Genomic DNA, 12,518 nt, shown 5'->3' on the forward strand with positions numbered 1-12,518 from the left:
AATATATACAAAATTAAAAGACCTGTGTACCACCTAAAATATCTTGCAGTCCACACTTTGGGTAATACTGGTCTATTCCATCCTTGAACATTAATGATGTGGTTTTTGTGTTAACTTACAAAAACTTCCCGAAGTGTTAACCCAAATTAAGTACTTTAATTCTGTTTACAACACACTGAGGCTGAGTTCACGCCCAGACCTGAGCTTGAAGTCCTGGTGCTGACGTGAGCCTTCTGCCCAGCCCAATAGCACTTGTCTGTACAGCGTTTTACCTCCTGAATCTCTTGTCATAAATAGAGAGTATCTCCTCCCCAGGCCTGTTTTGTAGAGTTCTAGCCTCCTTTTCAAGGCTCTCTCCTCTAGAAACCAGCTAGCTTATGTCTGATCAGCCATTCTTATGAATAACAGGGGCTTTCTTTGCCCTCTCGGTTCTGGGAAACTTCAACTTTTTCCCCCATCACAAGGGTAAAGATGGAGAAACATGACCTGAATTACCACACAAAAAATCATTTTTTTGTTTACCCCTGAGGCCGCACTGTCAGACTGCTTGGATACGAGTGAAAGTTTAGCATTCTTGGGGGCCAGCTCCGTGGCCGAATGGTTAAGTTCACGCACTCCACTGTGGTGGCCCAGGGTTCGGATCCTGGGCGCGAACATGGCATCACTCATCAGGCAACGCTGAGGCCGTGTCCCACATCCCACAACTAGAAGGACCTGCAACTAGGGTATACAACTATGTACTGGGGGGGGCGGGGGTGGGGGTGGGGGTGGGGGTGGTGTTTGGGGAGATAAAACAGAAAAAAAAAAAGATTGGCAACAGTTGTTAGCTCAGGTGCCAATCTTTAAAAAAAGAAAAAAAAAAGAAAGTTTAGAATTCTTTTAGTACCCACGGCCTTTCCACATGGTCAAGGAGTGAGAATTAAGAGAAACAAAATCTTCCAAGTATTTAGCAGGCTCGAGATTAAGTAATAAGCTTTTCAGTGATAATCCAGTTCTAACTGAGATTATTGGTTGAGGAAATGGTAGAGGTTAGTTTGAGAACAGACCTCTCTTTAAAATGCTTCCACCATTAGTAAGAACAGATCCCTTTATTGTGTCTGCGTCCGTTCCAGCAGCTACAACAGAATATCATAGATTGAGTGGCTTATCAAGAACAGAAATTTATTTCTCACAGTTCTAGAGGCTGGGAAGTCCAAGACGAAGGCATTGGCAGATTCAGTGTCTAAGAGCCCACTTCCTCATAGAAGGCCATTATTCTCACAGCAACCTCACGTGATAGAAGGGGCTAGGGAGCTCTCTAGAGTCTTTTTTGTAAGGGCACTAATCCCATTTAGTAGGGCTCTACCCTCATGATCTAATCAGCTCTCAAAGGCCCCAACTCCTAATAACGTCACCTTGAGGGCTAGGATTTCAACATATCAATTTTGGGAGGACATGAGCATTCAATCTATAGCAAAGGAGTGTGTACAAGTCCATATCCAAGAGAGTCCCTTCCCAGATTGTCCAAGAAATTCTCTCCATCTGCCCCCAATTACCAAAACTGCTTCTACCATAATCAAGCATTTTGCATCACCAGGCAATATTTATTGAGTGCCTACTACATACACCTTACAGCAATGCCAGTTGCTGCTTTGAGAAAAGCAAAGCAGTAAGAAGTTGAAGAAAATGTTTTTCACCCAAATTATTTGCTGGATATTGGCTGTCCCTGCAGACATCTAAGGAGAGTGGAAAAGACCCAAAATACTAGAAAGAGAAGAATCTGGAACTCTGGATGGGCACTCTGCTAAGGGCAGCGTGGAGGGCAGCAAGATACAGAGAGAAGGAGGTGGGGAGCCAGTGTGTCCTCTGCAATGTGACCTCTCACAATCAGCCATCCCCAAAACTATGTGTAAATTTTCTGAAACTCATGAAATGTTTGTTTTAAATGAATCTCTTAAGGGAATCATAAAGGCATCTGAGCTTTGCACCTGGAGCGATATGGGGTGAAATAGAGACAATACTTACGGGCTCAGGAGTCAGAGGCACAGGGAGGCATGAGTTGACCCATGGACTGCAAAAGAGTTCTTGCCTTAAAAGAGCTTAAAATCTAGTGAAGGGGAAAGGTACACACTCATAAGCTTAAAGAGATGATGAAATACATAAGCACCGAAAGGGAGGTAGGGAAATTGTAGGCGTTCAGTCAGTCTTCAGTGGAGGGAGAGAATCCTTGTGAGCTGACTGGTGAAGAAAACTATTATTTTGAGATAATTGATCTGGCCCTAGGATTACTTTTTTACTTTGGAAATCAATGGTTCCACAAAAATGCATTGGTCGAATGGGGGAGAGGGCTTACAGTGATTACTAGAATAAACGCTAGGACTAGAATTATTTCATGAGTAAATCGTTTCTGTGAATGTTAGTTGATTTTAATCTGGAACATCCGTATGTTCATCACAAACGCTAAGACGTGATCTATGAGTAAATTACAGAAAGGAACTTCTCTGAGGAGAGAGCAGGAATATTTCCATTTCTTGAGGATTTCAATACATCAAAAAATTTGAAGAAACTCCCCGTCAGGTTTATAAAAATTGCAGTATATTTTAAGTGCTTACAATTTACAAGTGACTACTTTTACTATAACACAAATAACAATAGCCAATGTTTATTGTTTCTAGTGCTTAAAAGGTGTATTCTCATTGAACCCTCAACGACTCCATAAGGCATTCGTTATTATCCCTATTACACAGATAGGAACACTGGGTCCCAGGAATATTGTGTGAGTTGCCTAAAGTTACACAGTGTGGACAGGTGGAGCCAGACATGGAAAGCAGGCAGTCTGACTCTAAAACACACAGTTTCAACTATTATACCACAAAAATATCTGTCTATCCTCATTCGGAGACAATGTCAAAGTTTAAATTTAAGTTCTTTCAAGAATATGACACCCCCCCACACACACTTTCTGTAATAGGCTCTAAAGAGACGTGCAAACAAACAGCTGGATGTAGGAAAGCATCAAAAGAAAAGTTTCCCAGATCTGGAGAGCAACAGTTAATGCCTAAACTCCTGTCCTGAGCTCTCTCCCTCAGGCATCAAATTCTACATCCACACAAGCATGGGATGAAAATACACCGACTAATTGTGTTCTGCAGCTCTGAGTAGGTTACCACAAGTGCAAAGGGACAGGGTTTCTGATAATTAAGTCTCAAAATTAACTCCTCATTAAGACAAATGAAGAAAGTGCATTCCTTCCAGTGACATCGTTTTAGTCTGGTTGCTGATCCAGCAAAATTAGCAGACATTAATTTACATTCTCAAGAAAGGGAGGTGGGGGGACATGGAAATGCCTTACGGAAAAGAAGGCAAATCTAGGTCACGGTTCAAGACCTCAACCAAATGGACCAAAGGATAGTTTATTTGTGTCTGTTAACTCCCAATTGCTTGGCATCTGACCTCAGCATGACAGGCTTAGAAGCAGGAAACCTAGGCTCGAGTCCAGTTCCTGCCACTTACTGGCACCATAACCCTGGAAAAGGCATCTGACCCTCTGAATTTCATTTTTATCACCATAAAAATGAGGATCATATGCCAACCTCACTGCACTTGGTGGGGGAGGGAGCTGTCCTCGTGGCCATAACGTGTGCACAAGTTCTCTGGGGACTCCATAGGCCACAAGTGATATATCTTTGTTTATTTCATCATTAATGTGAACAGGGCCAACTATTTTGTATGACTATAGTCCTTCCACCAGAATAATTCAGTTCAAATGACAAATTTTACAAACAGCTCAAGCCAAGAGTTGAGGATCAGGGTCACTTGGTTCTTATCGCCACAGTACTTCCAAGCCAAAATTGCTAGAACCAGTGGTTCTACTCTTAAAACAGGGCCCTCTAATCTTTCATTATCTGAATGAAAATGGGTTTATTAATTTAGAAACACAAGTGAGTCCATTCCTGACCAACCAAATTCATACTTCTCTAACGATTGAGAAGAATTAACTCATCTAGTTAAGAGCATTAAACATCAAGCTGATCTCAAAATGTTAGTAAAACAAGCTAAATTGTTCAGAAATGCAGGGAATGCTATTATGTGGTTGCAAAGAGGAAAAACAAGATAACATTGAAATATTGCATTAATCAAGCACTAACTCTGGCTTGCTTGGGGAATGGAAGAAGAGACTCGTCTTCTTTTATCACTAGAAGGAAGCATGCCAACATGGCAAACATAAGCAACTCCAAGTGCAAAGAAGAAACCATCCCAATGAAGGGACAGGTATAGGCTCTTCTGAAAATGGATTATTTCTGTCTCCTTAAGCTCACATGTAGTACATAGAACAATCTAGCCTGCCTGGAACTTTTATTAAAAAATTGATGATTGAACTTAAAAAAAGAGTTGTTTGAAAGAGAATCATCTTTTTAACACCCCATTCTTCTGTACATCCATCTCCACTGCTCTTAAATTCCCATTTTCCTTTCATCATATCCCCATGTCTTCCTCAACTTTTATTCTAATGTCTTTTTGTAAAAATTTCATATTTTTTTAATGAAGTTCCTCCGAAAGTTCTTTCATAACTGATGGATATAAATATTTAAATGTGTATGTTTATTATATAAATATTATAACAAGAATCAGTTCACAGTTCTTAAATTAGAACCAACTGTCTACAATTCCATGTTGTCACTCCAAAAATTATTTTCCAGGGGCTGGCCCCGTGGCCGAGTGGTTAAGTTCGCGCGCTCCGCTGCAGGCGGCCCAGTGTTTCGTTGGTTCGAATCCTGGGCGCGGACATGGCACTGCTCATCGGACCACGCTGGGGCGGCGTCCCACATGCCACAACTAGAAGAATCCACAACGAAGGATACACAACTATGTACCGGGGGGCGTTGGGGAGAAAAAGGAAAAACCAAAAATTATTTTCCAAACCATATATTTATATAAAAATAGTTGCAATCTAGTTTCAGTACAATTTGGAGTTCATTTGTATATGTAACACTGTATTACAAATATTTCCATGTAAATTTCTTCCAGTAAAAATTATTGATGGTCATATCTTAAGCTCAAATCAGTAGATTAATTGATTAACAAGCTTTCTGGAATATTTAGATTAACTAGCTTTTTGAGTATTTAGGCTACTTTCTGCTTCTAAAAATATTGTTTTAAGAAATAGATCAACATTAATAATAATAATGACAGTGATAACAGTGGCTCTCAGTCAGAGCTGCCACATATGGTTGTATAGATTGAATGTGGTGCAACTCTAGACCCCTTTGCTGCACTTTTAGTCAGCATGGATGTATGCTTTTCTTATGCCCATACTCTGACAGAGGGCAGGGAAGTATTTGAATAAGGACTAGCTTAATCTAACTCACAGGATTGGGCTAACGGTGAGCTGCTTATTTACTAAACCTGTACCATGTTCCAGGCTCTGTCTAATGATCTTTTCCCACATTATCTCATATAGATCAACAATCCTTTGAGGGTTAACACTATTATTGTCAGCCCCATTTTACAGATGAGGAAACTGATACCTTAGTTTACTCAGCAAGTAGTAGGGTGAGATATGATCTAAGTTATTTCTGACTCCAGAGTCTAAGTTCACTCAACTGTTAAACTCTATGTTATACCAACTTTTAATGAATATCAATGATATCTGCATAACCACACATTATCTACATGCTAAGTACTGATTTTCTTCTCTTAGAGTCTTTCTTAACAGGTGGAATTACAGGGCCAAAGAATAGATCCATTTTTAGGATCATATCAATCGACTTTGCCACCAATAATATAGTTAACTTCCACCACATCTTTTCATCTTTCATTCGGAAAATATTTACCGATCAACTACTACTGTTCTAAGAGTTGGAGAAAGAGCAGTGGGCAAACAGACCACTTTCTTGTCTTGAAGAAGCTTAAAATTAAGTGGGAAGTTGACGAACCAGCATTGTATGCTGTTATTCTTTGTTCTGTTTCCCAATTTGATCTGTATAAAATGTTAACCTCACCATTCAGATTTTACATTTTTAATTAATGGTAGTGGTCAACATGGATTCCAGTGAACTCTAGTGATTCTTGCTCTGATGTGTATGGAGGACTGGTGGAACTGAAAGAGAAAAGACAAAAGGTGGTTAGGAATGATTTCCTCCTTCTGAACACTTGTGTAGCACTTTGTTTATACAATAGCGTCATGCTTCATGACTTAGTTACCTGTGTGAGTGTCATATCTAGAATTCTTTCAGGCAGGAGTCATACTACATAAAACTTAAAAAAAAAAATACTGTTCTTTGTGGGCAGTCAATACATAGCTGTTAAATGAATGAAAACACTACATGAATGACCAGTAATATCAAAGAACTGAATAAAATAGGAGGATTAGTAATTTATTTTGTATACACACACACAAAGACATGCAGACATATACACTATTGGGTGTCCAAATTTTCTTCTTGTTTTTTATTTTTGGCGAGAAAGATTGGTACTGAATTAACATCTGTTGCCAATCTTCCTCTCTTCTTTTTTCTCCCCAAAGCCCCAGTACATAGTTGTATATCCTAGTTGCAAGTCATTCTAATTCTTCTATGGGGGATGATATGCGGTGCGTAGGTCTGTGCCCGAGATCTGAACTGGTGAACTCTGGTCCGCCAAAGTGGAGCATGTGAACTTCACTATGCCACAGGGCCAGCCCCCAAGTCATCTTTTTTCTAAAGGAAGCCTTGGAAACCATGACTCCACACATATAATTTGTTTGAGCACACCAAATATACAATTATTTGTAATACTCTTTTGCACTGTTTCCAAATCTTGCCTGATCATACAAATCAGTTTTGAAAAATAGTCATTCCTGGGTTCCTCCTCGTAGCATATGATCTGGTTGGACTAGGAATTTATTTTTAAAAAAGTTTGCAGGTGATTCTTATAATTAGGCAAAATTTGCAAAAACTACTGTCAAAAGATATGTGACATGTCAGACCTTGCATTGCATTAAAAATATGAAAAATAGAGAGTTCTGGATAGGTAAGCACAATTTCTAGTACCTTACTTAATGCTGGTATAACAGATAAGATTTGGGGATTACTTATATGCCTGTTAGAAAAGGCTTAGATGCTCTCTGTTACGTTGCCAATCTCAGTATTAAAAATGGGCTCATAAAGTGTCCATATATAGAAGAATTAGTAAAGTTCCTTAACAAGATAAATGCTAGATATAATAGAAATGCTATAATTAGACTAGTAGAAGGGGTTACTATATTAGAAAATTCTCTCCTGAAAATAGAATTTGAGTTAAATGATGCCCACACACATGCTATGGGAGGAGGCATAGTGCCCGTTTCAAGCAAGCCTCTATGAGTCGTACCCAACCAATTCTACTCCTAAACATACAAACTTCAAGAAAGCTCTATGAAACACAGCAATTTAATTCCTATGTATAACCTAGCAGAATGTCTTTATATATTCCCAGACATGTCTAAGAATGCAAGAACATACACACACAAGAATGTTCATAATGGCGCCAACCTAGAAGCAACTCAAATGTCCATGAACTGTAAAATTGTGAAATAAACTGGAGTATATTCAGACAAGGGAATATTTATAGCAATGGCAATACACAAATTATTGCTACAAACAACATGAATGAATCTCACAAACATAATATTTGTGCAGAAGCCAGGCATGACAGAGTACATTTTGCACAATTTCATTTATATGAAGTACAAAACCAGGCTAATCTATAGGATTAGATATCAGAAGAGTGATTATCTGGAGTGGCTGCTCAGTGAGAGGGGGCGCAAGAGGGCTTCTGGTGGTAGTTTTTGATCTAGATGCTCGTCAAATGAGTATGCTAATTTTGTGAAAATGTATTGGGTTGTACATTTATAATTTTTACACATTTCTAAATGTATGTCATTCACTAATATACCATTTACTTAGGAAAAAACAGCTAAATATGTTTCTCTTCAAATTCTGTGGTTGTTTCCAGGGTAGGGAAACTGCTGCTGGTTATCTTCACTGATACAGTCTCCTGTCCTACAGAGAAGAGCTACAGAGAGTTTATATAGGAAATGCATGATGATCTTCAAATGCAAAGATTGTGCCTCTTATCTACTTCCAGTCTATTATTTACTTTGAATGTGTTTTCCAATAATGACCCTATATTTGTGCTGATTCATCCTCTTGACCCTGTCAGATCCCTTCTATGAAGATAGAACAGAGAGAAGAATCCATAACTCATCCAGGTTAGTGGTTCTAATGAAGTCTGTGAAAGAATAGACAAGGGCTCAGCTCTCCAAGGGTGCCCTCTGTCAGCCATCGCGAACAGCCATTCCTTCCAGGTCAGAGGACCCCGTGGGTGAGTGTGTTAACAGTGCATGTGTATCTCTACGGCTGGAGTAACAGGTCACTGAGTCAGGAGCACTATTGCAGATGAGGACAGCGAGGTTGGAGCTGGGAATGAGCTGAGGGGCTTTTGAAAGATCAGGATTGGAAAACGGCCTCTCTAGTGGATAATGTGAGGGTTGCCCCAAGATCTCCATCAATCTCTTTGTACTATTTTGGGGCACCTCCCCTCAACCCTTTGGCGTGCTCTCCTATCCAACAGCCAGCATGTATAGTTCTTTCTCAAGGATTTTGGAGGCTCCTAGAGTTGCTTCACCAACATTTGCTGAGAGCTGAAAGTCTGGAAATATACATCTCCTTGGGGTAGCCCTTGGTGACAGCTCCAGCTCCTTCACCTCGGCTTAGGAGACTCCTGAAGCAGGAAGGACCAGGCCAAGGGTAAGGTGAGGGAGGAACACAATTAAAGGGGGCACCAAAAAAACTCAGTAATCAAGATAATATTTCAGTGCAATATTTTTAAAAATCAGAATAAATGTAAAAGTCAATGATGATCCAGGAGGCCCAGTGGCATAGTAGTTAAGTTCATGTGCTCCACTTTGATGGCCTGGGGTTCATGGGTTCAGATCCTGGGCATGGACTAACACACTGCTTGTCAAGCCATGCTATGGTGGAGTCCCACATACAAAATAGAGGAAGATTGATATAGATGTTAGCTCAGGGCCACTCTCTCTCAAGCAAAAAGAGGAAGATTGGCAACAGATGTTAGCTCAGGGCCAATCTTCCTTACCACAAAAAAAATTCATGATGATCAAAATATCAAAATCATAAATAAAGAGGATCCTCATTGTTGAGTTTTCCTTTTGCTTCAGGTTCCAATATGGTTCCACATGGCACTATTCTGAGGTGACTCCTGCTCCAGAGCTCCCCTCTAGAGGTTTCCCCACACTTTGATGGCTGGGGGCCCTGGAGGAAGGGGTTGAGTGTCCTTTTGATTTGGGGGTTTTCTTTTGCCTCACAGAATTTAAATCCCTCCCCTGGCCCACAGCCCATCTTGTTTTCCCATCTCCAACCAGTCTCCAAAGGGCACCTCTCTTCAAAGAGTCACCTCAGGTTGGCCTTCCAAGGCCCATGCTCACTCTGAGCCCCTTTGCTTTTGTCAGTGTGCTGATCCGCCGAGGCTTTTTCATGATTGTTGCACTTCCAGGTCTTTCCTTCTTCTGGTGATGATTTTGGCTCAATATCTTTTTTTTCTTTCACACAGTGGGACCCTCACTGTCCACCCCACTCTGACCCAGCTTGAGGGAAAGTTTCTGTGGAAAGCCATATTTATTGTTCTACACAAAGGTGATGTGGAGTTCGTTCCATCAAAGGCACTGGATTTGTATCATCTTATTTTTCTTGCTGATCTGTGTAATTCTGAGGATGTTTGAAGAGATTTAGTTCTAGTCAGCTGCCGTTATCTTGAGCCCCCAGAAGCGCCCCCAGTTCTTGACCCCTTATGGAGAGTCTGCTGAATCCAGACCCCTCGCCCACTCAGCTGCCTCATTTTGACTTTTTCCTGAAGGTTCTCTCCTATCCTCAGGCTGACAACATCAGAAGTGGAAAATGTGAAGCAAAGAAGAGTACACAGACCTCAACAGAGTATAATATCCCTTTCACAGAAAATAATAACCTTCCCTAAAAATATTTTACAGTTCATGAAGCTCTATTATGAAAATCAAAACCCTGGCACGTAAAAGCTCTAACTACACATGTAAACAACTACATACTCTAAGTGGAATGTAATGTTGGATTCATGTCTTTAAATTCATTTCATTACTAGCTATATTGCAGCAAATGAAATGCTGCGAAGCTAGAATGAGAAGTGACTGCACCAGTTTCCTGGTGCGTGAGTTTCATAACGTACATCTAAGGTGCCATCTCCTGGCGAGAGCTTTTCTGTGCCTCTAAACCAGAGCATCTTTGATTGTAAGCTGAAATAGGCTGTAATAATGGCATCTGGCCCATTTATTTTTAAAATAAATATCAAAGTTAAAAAGCCCTTGGTTATTATTTAATCAATTAAAAATAAGTCTTCTGAATAAGCTCTGAGGATTATAACAATGTCAATTTCCTGGATTTGATATTATACTATAGTGATGCCAGATGTTAACATCGGGGGAGGCCGGGTGATGGGTGCAAGAGGCCTGCATGTACATTTTTTTGCAATTTCCTGTGTATCTATAATTATTTCAAAATAAGCATTCTAAAAGTTAAAAAGAAAATTAAGTTAAAAAAAAAAAAAAGGAATGCTGGCGGGTACTAGAGTCTGGAAGAGGCAAGGAATAGATTTTCCTCTAGAGCCTGTGGAGAGAGCATGGCCCCATGGACACCGTGACTTCTGCCCAGTAAGAAGGAATTTGGAATTCTAGCCTGTAGAACTCTAAGAAGATATATTTCTGTTGGTTCAAGCCACCACATTCGGGATAATTTTTTACAGCAGCCAAAGGAATCTAAAACGCGATGATGGGAGGAAGTTTGCTGTGCTGATCCTGAACGTGAAGAGGGGACCCTGTGGACACTGTGGAAGCAACAGTAGATAGGGAGTAAACAGGCTTACCTTCTTGTCGACAGCTGAGGTCTCTTCTCACACAGAGATACTACTATATTACCAAACTCTTCTTCTCTTGTAACTTCTATGTGCAATGAAAAAAATGAGTCTTATCAAATTAAGTCTTTTCTATCTTATATTGCAATAGGCACATTCAAATGCTAATTAAAGTCCATCACTTTATCCTACCCTATCCTGAGTATGTAATCTAATTAGTTCTAAACCCGCCTCCCCATTTCTCATTGAGTTGACATGATGTCTTCTAGAATGTTGCAACTCAAAATGCAATTCATGGGCCAGCAGCGTCAGTGTCACCTGGGAATGGTTAGAAGTGCAGAATCTCGGGCCTCCCCCCAGATCGGCTGAATCAGAACCTGCATTTTAGCAGAACCTCAGGCGATTGTATTGTGCACGTTAAAGTTTGAGAAGCTCTACTCTAGGATTCAGGAAGTCAGCAACATCTTGAAATGGCCTCACACCGCTGAGCTTATGTGTAAATCCTTGGCCGTAGGTATTAGCCTACCAGTAAATCTCATTGCTTTAAAGAATGTCTGCTCCATATAGCATCTACTTTTTGCATTGGCTAGCAGGAGATGGTTTTGACATAATACATACCATTAGGAACATTGTAAACATGGTAGTTTCTTTAAGAAATAAAGACTATGTTTTTCCCCAGCACTTGCTCAAATACAGCTTTTATTTGTGGCTCTCTGACTGCCAGGCTTCATGTTGTTTTCTTCAAGCAATGTCATTTTGGTGCCAGCTGAGAAGGGCAAGCTCAGCCTGGCTGGGGTTTTTCCTTTCCTATTGTCACTTGCTCAGAAGTTAGCAGCCTTGCCTTCTCTGGTCCCCACTTTGAGAGCTCCGTGGGTGTTCTCAGCCTTGTAATTGCATGGAGTTTGTTTGGGAAGAGTAATGTTTCCATAGTTCCAATTGCTCTGCTTGTCTGGCTCCCCATTACCAATGTTTTCAGTCTCACTGAGGCATGTAAGGCAAACTTGTTTGTGTTGGTTCCCGTTTGCAACAATGCAGCCTTGTGACCTGATTTCACAAAAACACACAGTGCATCTCTTCCCATCTTGCCCTAATTCCTTAGATTAAAACGTTTAGAGTTTGCCCTCTTTTATCAGAATTAAGGCAAAAGTTGTATTCAATCTTTTAGCTATTCCAACACACATTTCATTGACAAGAAAAGGGCATTCTTGAAACTAACACGTGGACACACTCATTTTTTTCCTATTTGTTTTTAGTGAAAATAATTCTCTGGTCTATATTTGTTCCCTGGAAAACAGTTCAGTGGTCAAGAAAAAAGAAACCAAAAGAATAGCTAATTACTCAGAGAAACTCTTTGCTAATGACTTATTGAGCAAGAGAAACACAAACCTCACATTGAACTGACTTCAATCCTAGCCCCCTCTGAAACAAAGCCTCCTGAGGCTACGGACTATGCCTTCAAAGCCACAAACAGAAAATAATCCAAGAAATCGCCAGGGCCAGAGGATAAATATGAGCGAGTCAAGTTCAATTCTCCTCTCTTGGCAAGGAAAAGCAGTTACAGGAAAAATGGGAATGGATTCAAATGCTACCCATTCTTCCAACCAAATATTTGTTTAAAATAA

The 12,518-nt window shown here is 40.3% G+C and overlaps 1 long non-coding RNA gene across 1 annotated transcript; it reads right to left on the minus strand.

The window, feature by feature from the left end:
- Positions 1-2,608: 2,608 nt before the first annotated feature.
- On the minus strand, positions 2,609-11,006 carry LOC138918246 (uncharacterized). Its single transcript, XR_011427337.1, has 3 exons — positions 10,909-11,006; positions 5,982-6,079; positions 2,609-4,845 (listed from the first exon to the last, which is right to left on the minus strand). It is a non-coding gene; the product is annotated as an uncharacterized lncRNA (long non-coding RNA).
- Positions 11,007-12,518: the final 1,512 nt, after the last annotated feature.

Source organism: Equus caballus, chromosome 16 (assembly GCF_041296265.1).
Source record: "Equus caballus isolate H_3958 breed thoroughbred chromosome 16, TB-T2T, whole genome shotgun sequence".
In the NCBI taxonomy this organism is placed as follows: Eukaryota; Metazoa; Chordata; class Mammalia; order Perissodactyla; family Equidae; genus Equus; species Equus caballus.